Genomic DNA, 27,072 nt, shown 5'->3' with positions numbered 1-27,072 from the left:
CTACTCCCTGTGGCTCTCCACTTCTTGTAAATAATCCATAGGGATTATGGATTGGGCTGGAATCAAAATGCAGGGAACTACCTCGTTTTGTGGGTTATTTCACCTGTAATAGAAACTGACATGCTGTGTATTAGTATCCAGCAGATCATGGAGAATGCCCCTATAGGACAGAAAAAGTATTTTTTTGCTTTGAAGTTGCTATGTCAGTCTCTTGACAAATTTATTTCAAGACCACTCTTCCTGTGCTATGACAGTCATTTACCTTATGTTCCTGTTGTTGTTTTCTTGGTGGAAAACTAAATTTTCTAATACAGTGTTGTTCCAACTTTAACGTGCATCCAAATCGCCTCAGGAACCCTGATCAAAGTGAACCTTTTTCAGGAAGCCAGTCTGTAGAAATGTAGATTCTTAATCTTAGATGGCGCTGGGGATGCTGGTTGTCACTGCCCTTTGAGTAGCAAAGCTCTTAGTCAGCGTACGAAATGGCTGAGATTTCTTGGGATGGGTTATTTCTAGACAACCTAGCCCCTTTCTTCTGAACTTGGTTTGAATTTACTCGATAAATGCAAAATATGAAATCAGAGCGTTAAATTTTTTGACCTTATCCACAGATTCAGGACTGCCATTAAAGAATAATTGAACTAATGAAGTAATTAGTAATTAATATAATATACTGCATAATGTATTCTATTTATAGAAAATATTTTACTGTAAAGATAAATGAAAAACAGCACTGGAGTCTAGTTTGCATGTAAATCTCACTTCTATTTATTTGAGCTGACATTGATGAGATATGCCATGTCTAGCAATGTCAAATGAGGTTGTTAGTTTTGTTTTTTAATGATGTATCCTCATCAGATCCTGGGATTAGGAGTTTGATATTCCTCACACAATACTATGGTCCAGCCTAAAATAACTATTGACTTGCTAGGTACATAGTACAGAGATAGGTTATTAATTAGCTTTTAACTGGTAGATTTAAGGGTCTAGGAACTTGACAAAGGGATAAGCCATTCTGTGTAGGAGGAGGGGAATGTGTATGAAGGAGAATCAGCAAGTCATAATATTGATAATATTTTTTAGAAGATTTAGCATTGGTATAATTAATAACCTTTTCAAAAGATAAAACCGCAATTTAAAGATGAGTTATATTGAAGAATTCGTATGCTGTAGTATTGGTGATAACCGGAAAAAGTGGCTACACAACCAAAAAGCTCCCAGTCAAGTGATATGTAAAGGAATTAGGGACTTCCCTGGCGGTCCGGTGGTTAAGACTTTGCCTTCCAGTGTAGCGGGTGCAGGTTTGATCCCTACTCGGGGAGCTAAGATCCCACATGCCTTGTGGCCAAAAAACCAAACATAAAACAGAAGCAACATTGTAATAAATTCAATAAAGACTTTAAAAATGGTCCACATCAAAAAAAAAAATCTTCAAACAAAAATAGCAAAGGAATTAACTAGAAGTCAGTAATTATGTCTTTTACCTGTTCATTATGAGTGAGAAAAATGCTGATCTACGTGAAGGAGGAAGGACCAGTTTGATTATAAAGAGAGCAAGTGTTCATTCTTATTGTTGGAGATTTGAACTCCCTGGTTATTAACTCATTTAACTATATGTCCAAAAATTCCTTAGGCAGACCAAATGAGTAGACTGATTACATCAAATGACAGTAATTCCACAGTTTAGACAGGCATAGATGGGAATGTAAGCAATGTTCATAAATTCTAGTTAGAATGGGAGCAAGATTAACCCTGTTAAATCCTGTTTAACAGGTCAGGCAGATTCCTATAACCCAAGACATTACTAACAGTTAGTGAAGGCAGGATGTCCAGGATGAAGTTCTTGGACTGCAAAGGTCCCAGAAATGAATGACGTTTCTGCAGCTGGAGACGGGCCAGCAGTCAGACATCAGACCACCCACTCATGTGTCTTATGCATTTTCAAGTTCCAGTTCTCGAGGGAAATGGAATGTCAATCACGGCTGCCACATTTGTGGGAAAATTACAGTGGTCCCACCTCATCTGCAGGGGAGAGGTTCCAAGACTCCAAGCAGATGCCTGAAAATGCACAAAGTACCAAACCCTATATATACTATGTTTTTTCTTATACACACATACCTATGATAGAGTTTAATTTCTACATTAGGCACACTAAGAGAGTTACAAGAAAGACTAATAATAAAATAGAACAGTTATAACAATATACTGTAACAGAAGTTATGTGAATGTGGTCTCTCTCTCACAAACATCTTAATGTACCGTGCTCACCCTTGTGGTGATGTGAGACGATAAAATACCTGCTTGATGAGATGGGGTGAAGTGAATGATATAGGCATTGTGAGGTAGCCCTGGGCTACTACAGTGTTGACCTTCTGTCAGTAGGTCAGGAGGAGGAGTGTCTGCCCCGGGTGACCCTGGACCCTGGAGCCATGACCTTGATGTTGGATGTCAGGGGCGAATCAAGTGGATGCTGGGGATTCAGAGCAGGGTGGACCAGGATGGCACTGAAATGCCGTCACATGAACCAGAATGGTGCACACAACCTAAAACTTCTGAATTGTCTAGTTCTGGAATTTTCTACATAATATTTTTGTGAAAAACCATATTTTGACCACAGTTAACTGAAACCGTGTAATGTGAAACTGCAGATAAGGGGAGACTGCTGTATTCTCACAGTGTGCGTGACAGAGGACTTTGTTAAAAAGAAAAAACACAGACATTTTTACCAGGAGTATAAAATAAGGAATGCAGTTAATACTCTTAAAACATACACGTGGGCATCAGAAGCATTTTGATTTTTGAAGTCTAGTTCCAATGCTGTTAAACACAGGCCTGGGAAATAGTAAGAAGAGGGTAACTCAACAGTGAAGCATGTGACAAGTTCCAGCACCATCTGCTACAATTTACTTTGGTCTTCTGAGCTCCAAGCCCATTTCCTCATCTGTAAACTGATATGATAACATCAGTATGATAAGGTGGGAGCACATTTCACTCAGTGATAAGTTTTTTTAAAAAAAAATACAAGCATGCAAGAAATTTGCAGGAAGTAGTTAAACTAACAGTCTAAACTATTTGCATACAACAACTTACCCTTTCTCTGGGGATGAAATACTTCCCAGGTAAGTGAGCATAGCCAGCTCTGTAATACTATGTCACAACCCACTGAGAAGTGCATTCCCGACTTGCCATAGCAGAAATAGTAATTCCGGGGATATGATAACTTATTTTGTGATTTAAAAGTTTTTTAAAATAAAGCTGTCAGTATGGGAATGATAATACCTCTTTATAGAATTCAAGCAGGAAGTATCCTTTTGAACCTGAGAAATTATTTCTATTTCTATTAGAGAGAAGAGATACTCGTTCCAGAATCAGTCATTTTGTGATATCTGTATGACCAAAGAGGCATCCCACCGATGAGGAGAGAGGAAAGTGCTTCTCTAATCTTATCAAGTTTCCATTTTGGTTGTCTGCCAACTCCACTGGACTATGGAACACAAAGGGCATTGGCATTTGACAAAAGCTGGAAAGAGACCATAGTACCACCAGTAATAAGTGGACAGACACGGGCGGGTGACAATCGTGGCTTACAGGGCACTTTCCCAGCGTTGCCACTGTTGCTGGTAGTTGAACCCCTGTAAAAAATGTGGGCCAATTTGCGGGCATGTTGCTAGTTCAGAAGTGGACAAAAGGAAGACGATCAGACAGCGCAAGGCCAGCTTATGGAAATGCTGGGAAGTGTAACTACTACAGCCGGACTATGCTATCTAAATATATGCTAGTCATTCTGTTTCAATGTGTAGTCTCCCACACCAGCTGAATCTCTCATATTTGTAAAGATTTTTGCCTGAAATTCCAAAGCATCACAAGGTTCTTTTAGACCAATAAAACCTGAGTTAATACTATACTAGTAGAATTCAAATACTTCTGTAAGGATCGGAGTGGTTCTCCAGGTAAGGGCCAGTCCCCTCCACGTGGGTCCTTATCAGTCATCTGTAGCTTCTTCGGATCTTCCACTCCCTCCACCGCCCTCCTTCTGATCATCTGATAGACTCTCTTCTGAGTAGGTGGTCCCAGGGACACGCTGTTTCTGTTGTATTCTTCAGGTGCCTTGTGAGTATCCTTCATATGTGCTGGGGCTGAATATCAGAGTTACCTGGGCAGCTTTTTCAAAATACCGATGTCCCTTACGCCAGACAAATCAGGTTCTCTAGGAGGCGGTTCTCAAATACTGTGTTTTTTAAAGCTCTCTAGGTGATTCTAATAGGCCCCCAGGGCTTAGAACCATGCAGCTTTCAAGAATTAAAAATGAGGGAATTCCCTGGCGGTCCAGTGGTTAAGACTCCGCACTCCCAACACAAGGTACACAGGTTCAATCCCTGGTCAGGGAACTAAAAGATCCCGCGTGCCCCGCGGTGCAGCCAAATAAAACAAAATTATTTAAAAAAATGGTTTTTGAAGTAAGAATTAAAAATGAGAACTGTCGGTCATTCATTCATGCCTCATGGTGAATCAGTTCCCATGGACTGAGTTTTTTCAGAACCAAGAGGTATGAGAATGAGCGAATGAGAAATTTCAAGAGCGGTGATGAGCTGTAAAAAAAGCAAACATCTTAACAGTCTGTAAATTTTGGGATAACAGAACTTATTTAAGTCAATATTTTGTTCAGTCTAAATTGTAAGCTCTTCAACTGGTTGAAAACCACTTGCAGAAAGAGAGCCTAAGGCTTTGCCTTCTTCTTGGGGCCAAGAGCAGGATATTGCTGTTATACACTCTCTATAAGTTTTTGTTAAATGTCCCTTTACCTGCTAGTTGTTAAGCTCATAATAAAAGAGGTTACCTAAGAAACATGAGAAAAACAAGTCACTCTGGAAGAGTTTACTGTGGTATTTTTTTGGTCGTCCAAGAGGTGATCTTTGTGCACAGTATTATTCGTGGTTTTTTAAACCTTAGGTACTTCTTGAAGACTTTAAGATATTCAAATATTACCCTTGGTTGCAATTAACAAGTAGTCACTGAAGGTACTTGGGCAATATGAGCATGCTCGGTATCATTCAGACATTGCTAAGACTTTGAGTATCTGTTGATAACCTTAAGAATTCACACACACAAAAATATTGTCTCTTGGTTGCAAGTAAAAGGTGCTCAGAATTGAAGGCAAAAGATGATCGAAAAAAACTTAAAAAGAACTAGACCCTCAGAGTCAACATTTGTTCTCTTTAGCAGAGTAAGTGGTGGAGATTGGTTGGGAGTTGATACTTGAGTGCACAAAAACTTAGAAGTAGGGAATGGGAAGCAGCTGATCATTGTAACTGCAGAAAGTACAGTACAGGCTTCCTCTGGCTTTATCTTCCTGTGGAAAGGAAAAGGGGGCGGGGCGGGGGAAACCCAACTTCTCCACCTTTCTGTGAAATGCAAAATCAAGTTTAGGGCTTATAGAAACATGCTAGCCCTATCCCCAAAGTGGCATGGGGAATTAAGGACGTGGGGAAAGCACTCACTGAGTGAAAGAGCGAGTGAGTCAGCTCCATCTATGGCCGCCAGGGACTAGGGGAGTCACGGATAATTACCACATGCTAGGAGTATAGGGATACCAAGCAAATGGGGGTGTCGGAAACATCCTGAACCAACCCCCAAGGGTGCTTAACATGACAGGGCCGGTTATGTAAGGTATTCTGTCACAGAAGGGAAGGGACAGGACAAAGCCCTATCAAACACTTAGGTATGACAGAACAGTTTGTAACCAATTGGTAACTCCTGAGATTCTTTGCTATGAAAATTCAGCCACAGTAGAGATTGTTGCAGTTATGTTAGAGACTGTTACCTGCCGAATGACAGGTTTAGCCGAAGGTGACTAGGGAAGGGGGCCAGACTTAAAGAAGCTGAAAAAAATCTTAAACAAACAAAGTTCATTTCCACTTAAAAATCCTAAGTTAAAACACTCCGTTAATAGAAAGAGTTGGGTCAACTGTATAGCCATTCTCTTCTTTGCTTCCAAATCACTTCCAAAAAGAGACAAAAGAGTAGACATATAAAAGGTCCAGATGCATCAGTGCAAAAGGAAAAATTTTATGTGCATCGTTGTTTTCTAAAAACGTATCTGTGAGCCACACCGTCCCGCCCCCCACCCCCCCAAAAATCATGTTTAACAGGCAAAAAATACTTTGGAAAGAAGACAGATTTAAATAAGGGAAAATGTTACCCAAGGTCACCATGATTATCTATAGGTGTCTGCCCATCTCTGAAAAGTAAAATATTGACAGCCCAGAGCCCCAAGGGAATAAAAATGTATATTCAGTTCTCATTCAAATGAAAATGCATTAGGCTCAGGTCCAGAGAACAGTCTTGAATTTGATTTTTTTTTTTAAGCTTCCTAAATTTAACGAGCTGAAATTCTTGAAACCAGGCTTTCATAAAAACAAAAAGGTTTTTTCATTTTGTTGTTTATTTTCTTAATTTAAAAAATACACACTGTGCCTCCCTGGTGGCGCAGTGGTTGAGCGTCCGCCTGCCGATGCAGGGTACACGGGTTCGTGCCCCGGTCCGTGAAGATCCCACATGCCGCGGAGCAGCTGGGCCTGTGAGCCATGGCCGCTGAGCCTGCGCGTCCGGAGCCTGTGCGCCACAACGGGAGAGGCCACAACAGTGAGAGGCCCGCGTAACGCAAAAAAAAAAAAAAAAACCCACACAAAAAGAAGTCCCATAATCTCACTTTTTTCCCTTAAAATTTACAAGTTAAGGTTTCCCTACCCTCTCACCTTGAGAGATAATGCTTTTTTCTAGAATACTAGAGATATGTATCTATATCAGTATCTATAATTAATGATTTAACTTGATGCAAACCTTCATTAAAAAGATGGAAACTTGCATCCTTGGTTTAGATAATCTATTGATATTATTCTGTTTTTAGCTTTATCTGCTTAATCTGTGATAGTTTCTGGATTACAAGGCAGCTGTTTAAGTGTAGTTGATTGAAGACAGATGGTTGGGATCAGGTGCCTCGAGGCAGTGTAAAGGACTGAAGAGTAGTGTAGGACTCCCTCCTTATCTCAAACCTTCCCCCCCCTGCCTGGTCCTACCCACGCAATGACCGTTTCTCAGCCGCTTACACGAGCTAAACTCCAGTTTTCAGACTTTCCAGTATGCATTTCCTTCTCCCTGGAACGTCCTTCCATTCTTCTCAAAGGCCAGCTCTTCCTCATTTTTATGATCCCAACTGATGTACCAGCTCTACTGAGATATTCTCATTCTCCATCTAGAAGAGCTTCCCGCCCCCAAACATTGTCTCTCCCAGTATTCTGTTGTTTTCTTTCAATTCACACCATAGTGGGTTATTTTTGTTTATCTGTGGATTAGCATCCGTCTCTCCCCAATTCAACAGAACAAACTCTGTGAGGCTCGTGGTGGTGCCCATCTTTTTCAGTACTGTGCACCCAGCACTTCACATAGGGGCTGGTAGATAATAGGTGTCCAATAAGTATTTGTGGAATTAATGAGCTGTATATATCATTGACACAAATCCACAAACATGTAACTAGCTTGCTTTGCAACCATATGGCTGTAAAGAAAGAGAAGGCTGCTCTTTGATTGCTTTTTATTAGTCATGTTTTACCAAGTTGAAAGTTACTAGTAAATTTCTGGTAGTGGCTTTGTCAGTAGTAAATTACAGAGCATGCTGTGTTACTAAAATGGGTTACCACTCTTGAGAAACCCAAGCAACAAGGGATAAGAATCTCTCCGTGCATTTCTATAATGACTTGGCAGAAGCTGTGGGATGGAGGAAAGAATTGGACTCGCTCTAATCATAGGTCTGCTATTTTTTAGTCATTTATTAGTAACTTCTTTTCTTAAGAGCCTTGAAGAGCCTCCATTTTCTTACCTGTAAAAGGCAATCGTTTTGTCTCATAGGAACAAAGTAGATGATACGTGACATACAGTTAAAACCTGCCATAATATATAAATGAATCTGCATGGTCTTGTTATTTTGAAATTAATGAAATGGGGAACACATGCAGCTGGCTGCCTGGGAATTCCAGGCATCTGTGAGCCCATTGCCAACAGTTGTTTCCACAAATTTGTTATTGTCTCAGAGTGGGTTGCCCAGGAATCTATGTCATGTTAGTTAAAGTGTTTTGTGAATTGCAAAGTGCCAAATAAATTTATGGTGTCATTACTATTATTATTATTATATGGTTAAAAATAGATCCTATTAATAAATAAGAGAAATCTATTCATAGTGACTATCAGCTTTTGCCTTTTAAATTTAGATAGACTTACTAGAGTCATACGCTTAACTGACATGGATATAAGAAGATCTCCAGTAACGTCAAAATATCTTCTAAAACCTTGGAAGAGGCTAATGCTTCATAGCATAACCGAGCAGGACCCTATGGGGCCTTCCTGGGACAGATCCTGCCCCATACCCTCTGCTTCGGCTCCTCTCTGAAGTACCTAGATAATAGTATCTGATACACACTTCCTGAGTTGTTTTACAGACGCTAAAACCACCACCAAGTGAAAGGAATTAACTACTTGATGACCGTGAGCACGTAGCCCCTAAACCTACTGGCGCCTAAGGATTGATGTTGTTAACCCTTGTGACACCGCCCTGTTACCTCACCAGCAACCAATCAGAGAACTGCAAGAGCAGCTGATCGCTTAACCTGGGACCCTCCTCCCTCACCTTGCCTTTAAAAGTGCTTTGCTGAAACCCACGGGGAGCTCAGGTTTTTCGAGCGCTGGCTTCCCTGGACTCCTCGTCTGGCACCGTACAGTAAACGCTGCACTTTCCTTCACGACAACCCAGGGCCAGTACATTGTTTCTACTGCAGACAAGCAAGTGGACCCGAGTTTGGTTCAGTAACAATAGTGGAAGTGTCCTCCTCACCAGGTAGTAGAAGGTGAGTTTGTTTGCTCCATTTCGGATTGACTTGGCCCTCTGCTTTCCAACTTCCCCCCAAAGAAATTAGTCACGATGGTGAACTTCTTAAGAGGAAGTGGCTGTAAAGTGCAAAATCAGTAAAAGCAACCAGCCAGTAAACCAGGTTTATACTCGGCCAAGGTAGATTTAATCCAGGCTCAGAGTCAAGGAATCACTGAATTCTAGTGCTGGAAGGAACTAAAATTTACTTATATTAACCCCAAAGTTCTCTTGATTTCCAGTCTTCTAAGGAAAAAAAAAGAAATTAGTTTTATTATATTTCTTGACCTATATTTAAAGCCAGACCATAAAATTTCCAAAGGTACTATTTTCCCTGCCAAACTTCAACCTGTGTGCTTTTTACCGCGGTGCCCTTGGCCTTCCAGCCAAGAAGGAAGAAAGGGTGTAATTCTGCATTTATGTGAGTTCCACAGCTCTTTAAATGACAATCCCGGAAGACTGGATGTTTCTCTGATAAGGTGTTCTTCTCAGACCTCTGTTTCTTCTCCCTTCCCAACTTTTCTTTACCATCCCCTCCCAGCTTATCTCTGTGCTCTCTATTAGGGTATAGGTAGGCAGGGTGTGGTCGTTATTTAGCTGCTAATTTTGTTAATTTAGCCTCAAACGGCAGTTTTACAAATGAACTAACATTTGAGAAACTGAAACACAAAGGTGATAAGAAACTCAGAAAAGTACAGTTTACCTTTAGTCAGCTAGTCAGAGGATAAAAGAATGCTATTCAGAGAGTAGAGTTTGGTGTGGTTATTGGGTGAAGCTGGTGTAATTAGAGGTAGCTGGCAGATCCTGCAGAATTAGTTACTCTGGGTAAATAAGGAAATATTCACAGGACCTCCCTCGTGGTCCAGTGTTTAATACCCTGTGCTTCCACTGCAAGGGTCACAGGTTTGATCCCTGGTCTCCCTGGTGTCCAAGGTCGGGGAACTAAGATCCCGCGTGCAAAGCTGCAAACTGATGCGTAAGACTGCATCTCCAGTCTTTCATTCAGTTTGAGGAAGTAATGATTGCTCTTAATTTAAGTGAGTGTATCTGTCAGTCAGTGGCATACGTAATCAGTCCTAGCTTTGTTTATGGCAGGACAAACTTTCCTTATTACTGCTTATGAAGCCACATAACTCAGATTGGGCCTTGAACCCACCGTCTTTTCATTGAGATCACACACCTGATCTCAAGACTTAATGAAGCTTAGGTTCTTTATGTCTCCTTGTGGAAAGAACTCAGTGAGAGACAGAGTGATAGGTAAGAAGTGTTTATTTAGAGAGATACACATTCCAGAATGGCCCTGGGAGAAACACATTTCACAGACAGAGTGTGGGCCATCTCAGAAGGTGAGAGGCCTCGAACTATGGGCTGGTTAATTTGATGGCTAATGAATGGGAGGATTATTCCAACCATTTTAGGGAAGAGGTGGAGATTTCCAGGAATTGGGCCACTGCCCACTTTTTGACATTTTATGGTCAAACTTGGAGCTGTCATGGTGCCTGTGGGTGTGTCCTTTAGCATGCTAATGTATTATGAGTGTATAGTGAGGTTCAAGGTCTACTGGAAGTTGAATCTTGGACATAATCGGTTCTAACCAGTTTATGTCGTATCCTCAGTGGCTATGTCGTTCTTTTAAAGGTTGTGCCCGGCTTCCTTCCTCCTATTTCACTTGCACATTCCTAATGTCTTCAATAAGGCACTCAGTATAAAGCAAACATTTTATTAAAGACAAACCTATTGTTGTGGGAATTCTACCCAGAGCTATCAGCACAGCCTTTAACTTTACAATCGATTGAACTTATATATGAAACTCAAGGTATTATAGCTATGTATCTATTCCTAATGCAGGATTCCTAGCTCCAGAGGAAACATCTGAGGGCATTCGTGACCTGTCAAAAAGTGAAATGGGAATTTGAGATACTTATATAGAAAATTGAGACCAAAATAACACTTGGAATTTCAAATATCTAGAATCCTATGAGACAATATGTTGAGCTAAATTTTCTGAATGGGTACATCTCAGTCTGTGAACGTGCAGTCTCCGTGATCACTGCTTTAAGAAACCCACTATAGCCTCTTTCGCCTCGCTTCCAAGATGACCGAGAAAAGAAGGAATAATGGTCGTGTCAAAAAGGGCCGCGGCCACGTGCAGCCTGTTCGCTGTACTAACTGTGCCCGATGCGTGCCCAAGGATAAGACCATTAAGAAGTCCGTCATTCGTAACATCCTAGAGGCCGCGGCCGTCAGGGACATTTCCGAAGCGAGTGTTTTCGACGCCTATGTGCTTCCCAAGCTGTATGTGAAACTGCATTATTGCGTCAGTTGTGCCATTCACAGCAAGGTAGCCAGGAATCGTTCTCGGGAAGCCCCGAAGGACCGAACACCTCCACCCCGATTTAGACCTGCCGGTGCTGCCCCACGACCTCCACCAAAGCCCATGTAAGGAGCTAAGTCCTTAAAGACTAAAATACTGTTCCCTGGAAAGACAATAACGTGGAAATTATACTTTAAACAAAAAAAACCCACTATAAATATCTTTCATATGAACCCAGATTTAATCATACGTATTGTCATTAATCAATATATATTGATTAATATCCTAGCCCCATATCCAAGTTTAGAAGAAAAATTCATTTTTCAACTAGGCTTACTGAGTTACATCTAATTGAAGTTCTTCCTGTGGTATTAATGAAGGTAGAGGTTAATTCTTTGAAAACCTCACTCCAAATTATGGTCAGCTTTCTCTCTTCCTGGTTCCTTTGATAATTCTAAACAGATCTAATATGTTGACCTTTTGCTCATCTTTGAGGATCTTCTCGAAAGATTAAATTGTCTCTGGTGCCTGGTGGGGATCAGACCTGTGCTGAGGATAGGAGGATTACTTTAGGGTTCTTCCAGGTGACCTTGACTGAGGTGAATTACAAGAAGAGGAGGGAGAGGAAGGGAAGGGGCAGGAAGAGAAGAGAGTGCTCTGCTGCGGTCCCTCTACTGGTTGGCTTCTTTTCCAATAAAGCCTTTATCTGCTGCTGAGTTTATCCATTTTTAACTTTTTAATTTTTAGTGCCTTCCCTTATTCCCTGGGCTACTACCCTGCTACCCTAAACTGTGCTTATACTGAGGTTCATTACATGTGTTTCCGACTCCTCAGATTTGCTAATTCGGTTACAATTTTTGGCCTCCATGATGTTGACCTTGGCTTTGGAGTGAGGCCAGTTTGATCCCAGAACACCACTGCTTACTAGTCATGCAACCTTGGGCAAGTTAGTTGTTTCACCTGGCTGAGCTTCCTCACCTGTCGGTAGGGGTGGTGCACACACCTAGTGTATCTGGTGTGAATATTGAAGGAGAGATCTGCGTCAAGTTTTTAGCACAGTGCCTGAAGAGTCCTAAGTAACCTGGACTCTGGTCAAGTTCAAACATCTCATTTGTTTGGCATCCTCAGATTATTTTCAGTGACTTCCTTGATAACCTTAAGGTGATTATCTCATTTTCACCCAGTTGTATATCCACATAATAAAGGAGTGTCCTGGGTTCTATTTTCCTGGTCTATGCATGAGTACAAAAAAAAAAGGGAAGACCTTACATGTTTAGCCTGGAATTCAAGGCCCTGCTCAGTTCTGTCCCCAAACTTCCTCTACTGCCTTATTTCCCACATCACTGTTACCGAACGCAGGGTTGTGTGCCCGATGCATGGTAAGGCCAAACGAACCCAAACGTTGCAGTTTGGAAAAGAGAAAGGTTTGTTGCAGGGCCAAGCAAGGAGAACAGGTGGCTTGTGCTCAAAATTCTGAATTCCCTGATGTTTTGGGGAGAAGAGTTTTTACAGGCAAAATTTGAGGGGTGGGATGCAGGGTATGTGACTTTCTAATAATTGGCTGATGGCGAGGTAATGGGGGTGGTCTAGGCGTCTTATGCTCGGCCTGAAGTTACTGTCTTCCACCTGAGGTGAGGCCTTCGTTCCTGCAGAAGAACTCAAAGATATTGTTACGTATATCCCTTGAGGTAGAACCAGTATCCTGCTTTAATTGTTACACTGTAGTTTCTTCATTGTTCCTCCTTTTTTCTGCATTCCGTATTTCCCTGACCGGTAGCCATTTGCTCTGCCCTTTGGAACTTAGGGAAGGCCTAGGAGGCTGAAGCCTTTATCCTGCAAATAAGAAATGGGGGACCTGGAAAGGCTTTTGTGCCCCAGGAGGGCCCCATGGGGTCCTGCTTGGTTTCATCATCACTTTCACATGTCGAACACATTTACCAAACTGGAATAATCCTCACTCTCCGGATAAACCCTAGCCCATGTTTCACACTGTTCCTTCATTCTGGAATGTCACATTCCTAGGCTCCCCTGTTCCCTATCCTGCCGTGGTGTTAAGTCCTACCAGAAGCCATGTTCTCTTACAGCCTTGTAATCCCTCCATCGGCACAATTCTTAGCACAGTTCTTTTTATGACTTGATTATGACTGACCGTGTTCTTTCATGTGTGATAGTCACTACTAGTTAGTAGACTCTGAGGGCAGGAAGGGGTGTAATGCTTCTATTCCCCACTGTGCTTAAAATGGGGTTTTGCAATTGGTAGATCTCAGCGATGGAGTATGAAGGAAGGAATATATTGTGGGGATCAGAAGCAGATACCAATTGTGCAGTCAAATATATTCTAATTGTTTCAAATATTTTATTTTCATATATTTCTATGCAATCTATAAGAGGCCTTCCCTGCCCACCATAGCTGATGGAGTCCTGTCACTCCTGGCCCCCTTGCTGTGCTTTAATTTTGCACCTGAAAACATATCGCTATGACTGTAGATACGCTATAGAGCCTCCAGTTAGCTTCTGTCTGCCTCTGGAATGTAGGCTTCATGAGCTCAAGGCCTTCATCTTTTTTGACACTTAGAATCTTTAGCAAGAACTCAGTATTTCTTGAACAAGTGAATGGATAACTGAAATAATCATAGGCTTTACTCTGCTAAAGTATGGATAGTATCAGTTCTAAGTTTCTAAAAGTATAAAAACAGGCTTCCTAATAACTTGTTTTGGAGGTTTAGACGTTAAGTTTTCGGAGTAATTCTAAGAAATGGAAGCCGTTCCAGGAATGCTGTTTGGAGGCGTTCAACGTGGTCCTGAGTTTGACACACCATCGTAGGCTATCATGCAATACAGCCTCTAACAAAAATAGGCTGTCTTGAACCCCTGGTAGTAGAACTACTTGCTTTTATACCAAGAAGGTTGGGAAAAGCACCAAAATCTGTATGTGATATGTGCTGAGAAGTTCATGCTGTGAGACCTAAAGTTCTTAGGAGGTTACCTAAAGTGAAAAAACATGTCAGCAGGGCCTGTGGTGGGTCCATGTGTGCTAAATGGGTCTGTGACAGGATCAAGCTCACTTTCCTTAATGAAAATCCTGGTCAAAGTGTGAAAGGTACAAGCGCAGAGTCAGAAAGCTTAAAAAAAAAAAAAAAAGCTTTTATGAGTAATAAAAAAAAAACCCTAAAAGACTTGTTCTATTTTTAAAAAAAAGAAAGTAACTATGCTAAATAACTATAAGAGGAGGTTTCAAAAGTGTAGTCAGAGCCCAGAAACAATTTAATTTGGTGAGTTTAACTCTTTCTTATCTTAATTTTCTTCTTTCAATACCAAGAGTATATTGGGAAATAACTGCTTCTCTTCAGCATAGGACTTTGCTCCCCAGGCAGACGTTGGAGCTAAGTCAATGGTTAAACAAAATAACAGGTCAGAGGATGAGGAGGTGATGCTGCCACACCTTTTCTTCCCGTCCCCGCTTTCATCTCAGACTCCTGTGATTCTCTAAGCCCCATCTTCCTAAAGCATCTCACCCCACCTCCTTTCCTTGCTGTTTGCCCAAGTGCGATATCACCCAGTGCTTTGCATACAAATTCAATTCCTGTTCACATCTGAAAGAGTGTAACATTTGTAAGGAAATGGACATGCCTTTGCTCTGCTTTCAAAGTAGGATGAGGCTGTCCTTGAGGTTTGAGGTTTATCTGTACAGCACCTGGCACCCAGGGGACCTCAGTAAATATTTGAAGAAATGAATGAACCATGTACAGGGGAGGCAGCCCAAAGGCCACTTCAGGTCACAATGGAACACTCTTTATCAGCACTTATCTGACTTGATTGCCTGGTGACACTTGACCCTCTCTTTGCTTTGACCTTTTTTCCATGACACTCCTTGGTTTTCCTCTTACCTTTTGGTTGTCTCTTCTTATTCTTTCCTGCTTGTTTTTCACCTCCCCCTTAAGTGGTGATACCTCCCTCCCAGTTAGGTTCTACTCTGATCCTCAGAATATTCCCCCTGGATGACCTCATCCAGGTTCCTGACTTCAGCCATCACCATGCAAATGTGGATGACTTCCCAGCCCAACGTTTCTAAGTCCCATGCCCTATGTGTCTCTTTCTTTCTCTTTTTTAAAAAATTTATTTATTTATTTATTGTTGGCTGTGTTGGGTCTTTGTTGCTGCGCCTTTGTTGCTGCACGCGGGCTTTCTCTAGTTGCGGGGGCTATTCTTCGTTGTGGTGCACGGGCCTCTCATTGTGGTGGCTTCTCTTGTTGCAGAGCACGGGCTCTAGGCACACAGGCTTCAGTAGTTGTGGCTCGTGGGCTCAGTAGTTGTGGCTCACGGGCTCCAGAGCTCAGGCTCAGTAGTTGTGGTGCACAGGCTCAGTTGCTCCGTGGCATGTGGGATCTTCCCGGACCAGGGCTCGAACCCGTGTCCCCTGCACTGACAGATGGATTCTCAACGACTGCACCACCAGGGAAGCCCCTATGTGTCTCTTTCAATCTCTACCAGTAAGTCACACATTCTCATTAACTATTAACTAAATACTAGAATACCACTTCTTTACTCCCCACCCACAAAGCTAACACCAGCTACCGGGTCAGACAAACCAGAAACCTTAGAACCACCACCTACTCTCCCTTTTGCCTTTCTCCCCACATTAAATTAGTTGCTAAGACCTGTCTGTTCTACCTTCTCTGCTGAATTCATTTCAATTCACGTAGGGAATGATTACTCTGATGGGCTACCATCTTCCAAATAGCGTTCGCCTATCCATCTTCACCAGTCCTGGCTTCTCCTCATGACGAGAATTGCAGTTACCTGGCATCTCTGCCCATCAGCTTACATTCCCCCAGGTGTCCTCCATGTGACCATGGCTGGGTGGGCTTTCTAAAAATCTTATCTAACTCTGCCCCTCCTGCTTCAACCCTCAGTGGCCCCCTGTGCCTTCAGAATCAAAAGTTCAAACTAGTCGCATGTAGGTAGAAAAGTCATTCAGGATACTACCTCCTAATCCTCCAACCTCATTCCCTACTCCTCTGGTGCCCTGGTCGGTCCAAACTCCTTGTTCAGTTTCCAACATGCCCCACTGAATGCTTGTCCCCGCCGTGCTTCCTGCCCGAGCACTTTTTCTCCTGTTCTTTAGCTGTTCTGCTCTTTGAAAACTGGCTCGTTCTGCAAGAGAGTTTAGTTTCACTTCTGCCCTCCTTTTTTATGCCTTCTTCTGTCCTCTTCACATCCCTCTGAATGTTTGGAAGGCATTGTAAAATTGTTTCCTTGTCTCTCTCACTAGACTGAGCAGTCTGAGATATGTGTCTCTGGCACCTAGAACAGCATAGACCAGTGTTTTTCAAAGTGGGACCCGCAGGCCTTCCTGTGTCAGAATCATTTAGCCATTGTCAACACTCATGTTCTTAGGCCCTCCCCTCCCCCATAGAACCTAGAAAATCAGAATTTCTGGGTGTTTTTAAACAGACTCCCCAGGTAATTTTTATGAGTATACGTATTCAACCAATATATTTAAGTAAACAAATCAGCTGGAGCCTTTGAGCTTATTTTTGAATTCACATACACTGCATAACTTGGATTTGTTGCTGATACTTGCTATCAATACTCCTCCTGTTTATAGACGACCATTTAATTTCCTAGAGAAAAGTTTGCCTCTATGTCGTAAAATGAACTGGGGATTTGGAAGTCCTGTGGCCAATTCTAAACACTTTAATAAACAATTTGAACAGTTCAAATTAAATAATCCACACAACTAGATTTAAGCAGCCCTGATGCCTCTTCTTGTTCTTTCGGTGAGCACTTGGCCTCACGTCTCTGGAACTCAGTTTTTCTCTGTGCAAATTCAAATCACTGGGCGTAGCTCCAGATGGCTTACAGGAATTTGAAAATCACTGTGGCAGATATTTGATGCGTTTCATCATTTTCAGTTCAATGTCCAAGGTGTAGCCCCTACACATAATATACAATTATTGCTCAGGAGTCTTCCTCAACTATAGAAGATTATTTATATACGAAGACAGTAAAAAACAGTGCAGCCGGAACTTCTATATATGAGTGGGAGTGAGAAGTCTCTAGTGATCTTTAAACTCACCAACTATCCCCTTGAATAGAAATATGTACTTACCGATGTTTATATGCATTTAAGTGCCAATATAAGTACACACTCGTGCACAAATGTAACTTTGCTCTCTTTGATATCCTGCAAGGATTTATATTCGTGTGCATATAAACTAGCCTGAAAATCCTGGAGCCTGCCAGACAGGTTCCACCTTTGAATAAGGATAGCTGTTGTGAACTTTAGCCCACATGTTTGCTTAAAGAGAACTGTCCAGTCCCTGGTGGCCAGTGCTTTTGTCCGGTTTGTGCAGTGCTTATTATTGTGTAACTTTAATTTGCCCAAAATTGTCCACAAAGCATTTTATCCTTTTGTTTTTCTGGACAGTTATTCCCTTGGACCAGTGTGTTGCTCCTGCTTTAGCGCTCGGGGCTCAGTCATTTTTAATACTTGACCAATCAAGCTCAACTAAGTGAGAGTAATTGTGGCCAAAATGCCTAGGCAGGATGTAGAGAGTTCTGGGGTTTTGTTTTCCTGTCTTCCTGCTGTTTTTTGGTAACAACACAATAGATCAGGTAGCCTAGCATCTTTTATAGAAGGAGCCTCTACACATGTCACTATATAAACATTTACATTTTAGAGGTAATGGCTTGCTTGTTGCCACCCACATTATTAAATCGCTGCAGCATGCCATATATTTCAGTAGCAAAGAACTTCGTACGTTGTATTCAGAAAAGTTTGAATCGAAATTCAGAATATTCATTAAGAGTATGTTGCGAACTAACAGAAAAATTAACAAATAGAACCTTAATTAAGTATGGAGATTTCCTTGTTTCATTCAACAGAAGTCCGGAGCATGCAATCTAGAGTTGATGAAGCAGCCCAGGGATGCCATCTGGAAACCAAGCTCATTTCATCTTTCTGTGCCTCTGGCTTTCTCTCTCGTGGCTATAAGATGGCTGCCACCAGGCATCCAGTCTGTGACAAGGCAGGAAAGAGATGTGCAAAGGAGCAAAACTCCAAAGGGTGTGTCAGCTAAATCAAGCAAGCTTCCCCAGAAGTCCCATCTGGCCACTTCAGCTTATGCATCATTGCCAGAACTCTATCACATGACTACCCCTAGACCAATTGCTGGAAGGGAGCCAGGGAGAAGGGCATTGTGATTGGCAGTTCAGCCATACCGCCATCCTCAGACAGCTTCCCTAAGGATCCAATCCATTGAAACTAGGGTTCCAACCGAAGGACATCTGTGGAGCACATCGCTTACTATAATGTTTGCCCTGGTGTTGATCCATCTCTTGAGAGACTCAGGGACTTTCCAGGCGATGACTCTGGGTACCTTCCTCTCATGTGGCGAGAAGTGAAAGCAATCCAGTCTAGATGTGCCTCACCTGAGAAAATATATACAATACAATAACAAGATTCGATCTTTACAAGTAATCATGAAATTTCTCTTCAGTAGGGACGCTCCCCAAACTTTCTCAAAATACACTTTAGTTTAAAACAATTTATACACAATTTTCTGGGAGTAAATCTGTTGTATAGAGCAAGATAAACCTGTACGTTAAAAAGGTTTATTTTACCTTTGAGGCATGAATATAAAATTCATAACGTAAAATCTTGGTAATCACTCACATACTTACTGGATCTTCATAAGTGTGTTCCACGGGAACTTAGAACTTTACAAGTTCTGCCCTGTTGGTTGGGAAAATGGGTGAATGTTTTCTTAGTCCTGAAACTGACATTATTACATGCCGCTGGTTGACACAGGAGGGAGCATAATTTTATAGCTAAGATCATGATAAGCACCAAAACCATGAGGAAATATTACACTTTGCTGCATTCCCTATACTCTCAGATGGGTAGAGTGAAAGTAATTTGCAGAAATCACCTGACTAACCTCATACACCCATATATTGAACATTAGACCATGTGATCAGTTCCTATGAAATAACTCCCCACCTAAGAACGTTCAGACCGGGGACTTCCTGTATCCACATTGCACACGCCTGCCTTGTCTTCAGCTCCAGGCCCTGCCCTTATCTAAAACCTGTGCTACTCACTCAAGCTCCTGCTTTGATCTTATCAGTGAGCAACCTCTATATATCATAAGCAAAAGCATGTTGACTTCATTCATTTAAATGCTTCAGTGGCTTCCTATTGCTCTTAGGATTAAAAAGAAATGTCTTAACATAGTCTATAGGAGCCCTCATAATCTTGCTTCCAGCTATCTTGGACCATCAGCTCAAAACTCTCAAAACCTACTCTTGGGATCTGAAGGTCAAACACACTAAATTCCTTATAGTTATTTGAATGTGCTCGCTCTCTCTCTTGCTTTGGTCTCTGCCCATGTTATTCCCACTTACTCATCTTGTCTAAATCTGGGGGAGGGTGCATCTGTAGTATTATTGGAGTGTTTCCTTATGATCTTATTCCCCCACGTTCCCATACACTTGTCTATTACCCCCCAAAGACTTTAAAGTCTCCAAGGAACCAGGGAGTGTCTATTTTGTTAACTCTCCTCAATGCCTTGCACATTGTCAGTGCTTAATAAATATTTATTGAGTTGCAATATGAAAAAATGAATCAGAACTCTCCTTACTCTTAGCCCAGATAAACTCTTAGCAGTACAAATTCAGCAAAATTTGGCACCGTAAGCCAAAAGGCTTTGTAAATTTTTATTAATTAGGAGGTAAATAAATATCTTTGATCTCTGTTATTAGACTAAACCATCATCCTCCAAGCAATTCCTGAAAAAGTATATCTTTCAACTGAAGTAGCTTATTACTTATGAAGAAAAGTTCCTAGGTTTCAGTTTTCTGGTTAAAGGGCAAAGAATTTTAGATTAATGTGTTTGTTAAATGCTCACATAAATGAGAATCTTAGTGAGATGTAGGCTTACCTTCTCATCCTCAGAGTCCTAGAGCAGCTACAGTGCAATGTCCTGTCTCTGTTCTTAACGCAGAGTACAAGAGGTTGCTGCCACTCTTCCTTTCTTTCAGTTTTCCTCTCTTGTCAAAGTCTTTGCTAGTTGTAATGCACTGATATTTTTTTTGTAAATATGATATTAGCCAGAAGTTTTTTATTTGATTGTAGGATATAATTGATTTTGATGTGCCTTACAGTTATGTTATCTTTGAGGCAGGGAATCAAAGAACCCTTGAGGGATGGTGGTGGCTGAAGACAGGGAGCTCAGTAATCATGATGATCTTGACGTAGATAGAGCTCAAGTCTAAAAGTCTTGTAAGAGTCGTAGTGAAGTGCAGACTTTTAGGGTTGCTTTTTGTTCTTAGTCTGTTCAGGCTGCTATAACAAAATACCACAGACTGAGTCGCTTAAGTAACAACGTTTTCTCACAATTCTGGAGTCTGGAAAGTCCAAGATCAAGACACCAGCAGATTCAGTGTCGGGAAAGGGCCTGCTCCCTAGAAGGTCGTGTTCTCTCTTTAACCTCCCACGGAGCTTTCTTTTATAAGGGCACTAATTCCATTCAGGAGATCTCTGCCCTCATGACCTAATCACCTCCCGCAGACCCCACCTCCTATCATACCACAATGGAGGTTAGGATTTCAACATGAATTGTAAAGGGAACACAGACATTCAGACCACAGGACTCTTCTAGATTCAGAAGATTAGGGAGGCGGGAATCTGCCGCCGTAAGAAACACCGCCTCCCTCCCTTTTTTGAGTCTGCCCTGCTCCCTCCCAACTCAGACTAGGCTCTGACATTTTTTGTTTATGACTTTCATTTTAGCAGGTTTTTCTCAATCTCTAATTCTCACTCCCAATCTCTAGCTCTCTTTTCTCACTCAAATTAAAACTTATATTTTTATTTTTTAATTAAAAAAGTAATAAATATATATCCTCTTTTAAAATATGTGTTGCATAGACACAAGTGGAAAATAAAACTTACCTGTAAATCAACCATCTCAATGTAACTTTTTAATAAAAAGTAAATAAAGAAAATTAACTTTTATCCACCCCTTTCTTTATATATATTAATATAGTTTTGGCCTTTCATTTCACAGGCAGAGAGAGATCTGAGTTCTGTAAGGATGTGAAGATATCTTTTGCGACATTAGAAAGGATGAACTAGGGAAATACAGAGTGTTTTAAAAAGTAAGTTTTTGGCCTTTAAAGAAACGGCTATACCTTATATTTGGAGTGTTATGATAACTTCCTAAAATTGGGATTAGGTTATAGTGTATATAGCGTTATTACTTGGTCGAAAATTTAAAACCTGACTGCAACTCACTTAAGCTCTGGAATAAAAGGCCTAATTTTTTTTTTTTTAATGGAAATAGTTGCTACAGTGTGTTTTAAAAGAAATTCGCTTAGTTCCTTTTTTAGTTTTAAAGTCATATTTTATTCATTTTATTTGCCTCTTTTTCTAAAGTTTTGATTTCCGCAGTACCATTGGGCTTTGCTTCTTATATGTATATTTAGAGAACTACACATTAAAAAGCCACTTGTGTCCTACATCCCCCTGCTGACTCAGGAAAAAAACGGAAAACGTATTTCCTTGTCCTTGTCAGGAATTATTATCCCTTTTCTTGCCACTTGGACCTAAAACCAGTTTGCCAGTGAAGCAGAATTAATGTGCTTGTAGAAAATCAAATTCTGTCTCTAGTTGGGAATAATCCTGTCAATTTTTGAAGAACCAGCTTTTGATTTTGTATATTCAGGTTTGGGTTTGCAGGAGGAAATCCCGAAAGAACACTACACATCTTCTTTATGAGAAAGACTAAATAAATTCATCTCTAGTGTCAAGCTACTTTAGATCTGTCTTAATTTAAGATTCAACCATGGTACCTCATAATCTTTGTCTACAGACTAACTTAATTCACAAAAGATCAGAAACTGAGAAGTTTGGGGATTTCTTAGGAACTCAGATTTACAATTATAATTACCCCCTAAATAAAATGTTGTTTGCTTATGCAAATTAATAAACTTTCTTTACCATAGTCTAGATACTTTTATGCTCATTCTTCCTGAATATTTATGACTATGCAAACATAGCTGTATTTATCAATAGATGAAAACTTACTGAAAGAAGCAGAATTATTGTTCAGATATACACTTAGAGATACATGCTCAAAGGATATCTCAGTATACTGAAATTTCCAAAGGCAAAATTAGCAGAACCCGGTCATTGTAAACACAGAAGACAGTTCTTGCCCGTGTTATTTTTCTCTGCCTAGCTTTTTCCAGAGAGGTTCACTCCCTTACCATAAGTCTTTTGCTCAAATTCACCTTCCCAGTGTGTCTGCCCTGGCCACCTTATTTAAATTGTGGTCTGTCCCTCACTTCCCGCCTTATTTTCCCCTCACACTGCTTTACCATCTCTTCTTTCCATCGTATGTATAATCTTGTAACATATCTTATTATTTATTTTCTTATTTATTGTCTGTCTGCAGATGTGTAACCTCCATGAGTACAGGCTTTTTTGTCTGTTTTGTTCATTGATGTATTCCCAGAGCCTAGAACTGTGCTTGGCACACAGTACATGCTTGATTAGTACTTCTTGAATGAATAATCAGGAGTTCCAAATGGAGTCGGAAAAGAATATGGAAAATTTCTCTTTCTGTGAGGTTATTTGTGCTGTCAAAATGTACAACTTTTCTTCCTTGGAGAAGCTATTAAGACCAGACATAAGATACGTTTTCAGTGAACATATGCCATATAAATTTCAGTGAATATATGACATAAATTGTTAATTCAGTCAATTTATCCCCCTAAAATTCATCAAATTAATGTGAAAAAAAAGGAGTCATCATATTGGTGTCATTTAGGTAAAACCTCTGCTTTTTTTTTTTTTTTTTTTTTTTTTTTTGTGGTACGCGGGTCTCTCACTGTTGTGGCCTCTCCCGTTGCGGAGCACAGGCTCCGGACACGCAGGCTCAGCGGCCATGGCTCACGGGCCCAGCCGCTCCGCGGCATGTGGGATCTTCCCGGACCGGGGCGCGAACCCGTGTTCCCTGCATCGGCAGGCGGACTCTCAACCACTGCGCCACCAGGGAAGCCCAAACCTCTGCTCTTTTGCTTTATCATATGCAGTTACGGATAAGAATTCTTGATCTCAGTGCCCACCCATGTACCGTCAGGCAAGGCTGTTTTGCCCATGGTCATATGCATGCCGCGTTTTTAATGAGAATATTATAGGCTGATAGACCTCACATTGGACCTACTCAAAGAGTTTGTAGGTGGGAGAAAGATTTAACTCTAAAAATAGAGATTAGATTTTGGCATTACATGCCACTCTTGAGGTGAAAAATCTTATTGGAGCTACTTTGTACTGAGAACTGCTAGTCCAGTCTCTGCCCCTCGACTGTTCTGATGAGTGGAATTCTAGCCCAGCTGCTCACTTCCCTGCCCCAAGCAGCCAGTAGGAGTCAAATGAGGCAGATACTGATGAGAAAAGGAGCCTCTCAAAGCCCTTTCATAATTTCAGTCCTTTGTGACGTACGGGTAGACTCCCTTGGGTGCTCCCTTTTTGTATAAAGCTCTAAGGGAAGTTATGGGCGAAAGGCAGGACTAGAAGTTGAAAACCAATTACCTAGGATCATCAGCTTTTGCTGACCCGAAGCAGAAGATGCACCAGAGGTCAAATAGCTGATAGATATTTGCTCATGATCAGCCAGGTTCACCCAATGCCAGGTGTGTAGAATTGAGGGACGATTCTTGGCCACTAACTGGTTTGGAATAATCAGATTGTGCCGTATCTGTATCCTGCGGTTATCCTTTGAATGTCTGCTGACATCCAAGAAATGATGCCAGTTTTACAAATCTGGGTTAGATCAGAACTTTACCTCACGGCCAGGTTTGCTTTCGCCTCTCACCACCAAGGCAGAAGCAACCTCACAGTACAGCATTGTTATATCCACCCGTGAGGCTGCATGGCCAACTGATCTCAGCTCAGACTTGCTGCAATCAACATTTTTTATTGTGAAAATACTGTAAGTTGTACAAAGAATGAGCATTGTACAATATTAATAGCCTAACATTCCATGGGCCTTTTAACTGCAGTGTAAATCAGCCAAATGGTCAAATTCAACTCTTTTCTTTACTGGTAGCCTAGTAATTAAATGACTATAAAAGGATCTGCTTTTTCTTCCTACTATAAATAGGTCAGAAAAAAAAAGCATATCTTCCATAACATTTACAAGTTTTTCTTTTAGAAATATCTAATTTACCGCACCACCCCCTCTAGTTGCAGGCATCTGAAATAAAGCAAACTTTCCTTTCCACCTAAAAAAAAAAAAAAAGAAAAAGAAAAACCTAATTTAGAAGGCTTATTTATAGCCGCTTTTAATTATTATTATTTCTAAACATACTTTTAGGTGGGCCAGTACTTTTCAGCTCAGTTCAAGAGTGACCTGTGTGTACCATCTAAGAAACTTATGTCCTGTGTCCTGTCTAGGACTTTTTATAAGAATAGTGTTCAGATCATTGTTTCACAATGTTACCGCTCTTCATACTCAAGCTGAGATATCTAAATGATGTGTTTTCATAAAAGCTCTTGTATATTACAAACTTGGATAGTGCAGTTTTGCTTATTTATCATTTTCAAGGTACTCACAAAAGGCTAATATCAAATTCACAGATGTTCTGGTATGTATACCTTTAAAATGACTAAACAGGACTTGAAATGCTTTTGGCCATAGAGACTCAACCAGCCTGATTTTTGGCGTTTGAGTCTGTTATAACATATATATATATTTTTTAAGAAGATGTTGGGGGTAGGAGTTTATTAATTTATTTTTGCTGTGTTGGGTCTTCGTTTCTGTGCGAGGGCTTTCTCCAGTTGTGGCAAGCGGGGGCCGCTCTTCATCGCGGTGCGCGGGCCACTCACTATGGCGGCCTCTCTTGTTGCGGAGCACAGGCTCCAGACGCGCAGGCTCAGTAGTTGTGGCTCACGGGCCTAGCTGCTCCGCGGCATGTGGGATCTTCCCAGAGCAGGGCTCGAACCTGTGTCCCCTGCATCCCTGCATTGGCATTCTCAACCACTGCGCCACCAGGGAAGCCCCAAACATCTATTTTTTTCCCCCCGATAATAAGCAATTGTATTAGGTACCATGTATTGAGGACTTACAGTGTGTCAGATGCTGCCAGGTACAGTATTTTGATGATTTACAACAAGCCTGAGAAGGCAGTGTTACTTTCCCAGTTTTTTTGATGAGGATACTGAGGCAGATAAGATGTACAGTATTTTACTCAAGATCACAGAGCCAATATGATGACTTACAGCCAGGATTGAAATCCAGGTCTTTGTGACTCCAGTAGATATGATGGTGACTACACTGGTATCTTCCAATAAGACATGTGCAGAAGTATATGGAATAAAATTTGTGTAATCTTATATAATCATGCAACCACCACCAAAATGCTTGGTATGTTGGTTAGCATTTTGTACTTTTAAAGTTTTAAACATTTTTAAACATTTATTATATAAAATTTTCATCTTTTGTTATTAAACTAGTAGAAAAAGGTATTCAGTACATAAAAGTAAATTGGAGAAAAAAAGCATGCATAATCCTGCCACCCAGTAATAACCACTGTAAAATTGGAGTGAGGGGTATTTCTTCTTCCAAGATGTAATTATACCACATTCTGCTTTTTTTTTTTTAAAGATTGTGGATTAGATCTCATTCCCTCTCTTCCTTTTTTTTTAAAGGGAGGTTGCAATTTTAATTAATTTATTTATTGTTTATTTATGGCTGTGTTGGGTCTTCGTTTCTGTGCGAGGGCTTTCTCTAGTTGTGGCAAGCAGGGGCCACTCTTCATCACGGTGCGCGGGCCACTCACTATGGCGGCCTCTCTTGTTGCGGAGCACAGGCTCCAGACGCGCAGGCTCAGTAGTTGTGGCTCACGGGCCTAGCTGCTCCACGGCATGTGGGATCTTCCCAGACCAGGGCTCGAACCCGTGTCCCCTGCATTGGCAGGCAGATTCTCAACCACTGCGCCATCAGGGAAGCCCCCACATTCTGCTTTTATCTTCCATAGTTATTAAAGTCATATACACTTTATGTAACTCTAAATTTATATAACTCTTTATGTGTAATAGTATTTTGAGTGGACATACCATAGCATATCCCTGACTCTTAGAGATCTAGTTACTTTTTCACTGTTGCACTGTAGAGATTATCTTTCCTTTACCATATTAAAGATTGTTTGCCTCAAACAGACTCCTTGAAGTAGAATTGCAGGATTAAAAGCTATGGATCTTTTAGAATTCTTGATAAATTGTTTTTTCAAGAGCTATATTACTTTACCTTCTGGCCAGCAAAACAGATGAGTTTCTGCATCCTCACCTGAATCAGGCATTATCACTTCCCTCATTGCCAGTTGATAGCATTAAATAGTATCTTAGAGCTTTCTTGGTTTATGTAATAATCCTGATCAAAATTAATATGATTTATTTATCATCAAAATAGTATGATGTTGTTGGCATTATTTTGCTTTCAGATTAAGCCTGGCCTTTCAGAGTCGGTCTGGAAATGTATCGGTAAATAACAAGATTCTATTGATTGCAGGTGAGGGTACAGTCATCAGGTGGAAAGTGATGCTATCACAGTGCCGCTCTCACTTTGTCTGTTCTGTCTTTGCTTATTTTATGCAGACAATTACATAGAGAAAGCAATATGTGGGTCTCTGGGCAGCAAGAAGTAAAGAAATTCGATGATGCTTCCCCAGTATTTCTGAGCAGGTACTTGTTACAATATACTACTCCCGGAGCAGCCTGCCTCAGTAGAAACAGAACCATATTTCCAAAGAGAGGTTTAAAAAACGATAGTAGAAT

General features: G+C 41.0%; 1 protein-coding gene and 2 pseudogenes across 3 annotated transcripts in view; all 3 read left to right on the top strand.

Moving 5' to 3' along the window:
• The window catches only part of ELOVL6 (ELOVL fatty acid elongase 6), a 134,596-nt gene that overhangs the window by 37,307 nt on the left and 70,217 nt on the right, over window positions 1-27,072 (top strand). The window contains exon 2 of one of the 3 annotated variants that reach the window (XM_060012890.1): window positions 21,302-21,392. The exons of the other annotated variants lie outside the window; for them this stretch is intronic. The gene's annotated coding sequence lies outside the window, so the exon portion shown is untranslated. The remainder of the gene's footprint in view (window positions 1-21,301; window positions 21,393-27,072) is intronic. 3 annotated transcript variants of the gene reach the window in all.
• On the top strand, window positions 463-21,393 carry LOC132426112 (small ribosomal subunit protein eS26 pseudogene; annotated as a pseudogene).
• Window positions 13,709-21,393, top strand: LOC132425658 (large ribosomal subunit protein eL34-like; annotated as a pseudogene).

This window comes from Delphinus delphis, chromosome 5 (assembly GCF_949987515.2).
Source record: "Delphinus delphis chromosome 5, mDelDel1.2, whole genome shotgun sequence".
Classification (NCBI taxonomy): Eukaryota; Metazoa; Chordata; class Mammalia; order Artiodactyla; family Delphinidae; genus Delphinus; species Delphinus delphis.
The sequence above is the reverse complement of the archived record's forward strand: the minus strand, read 5'-3'. Positions and strand labels throughout refer to the sequence as shown.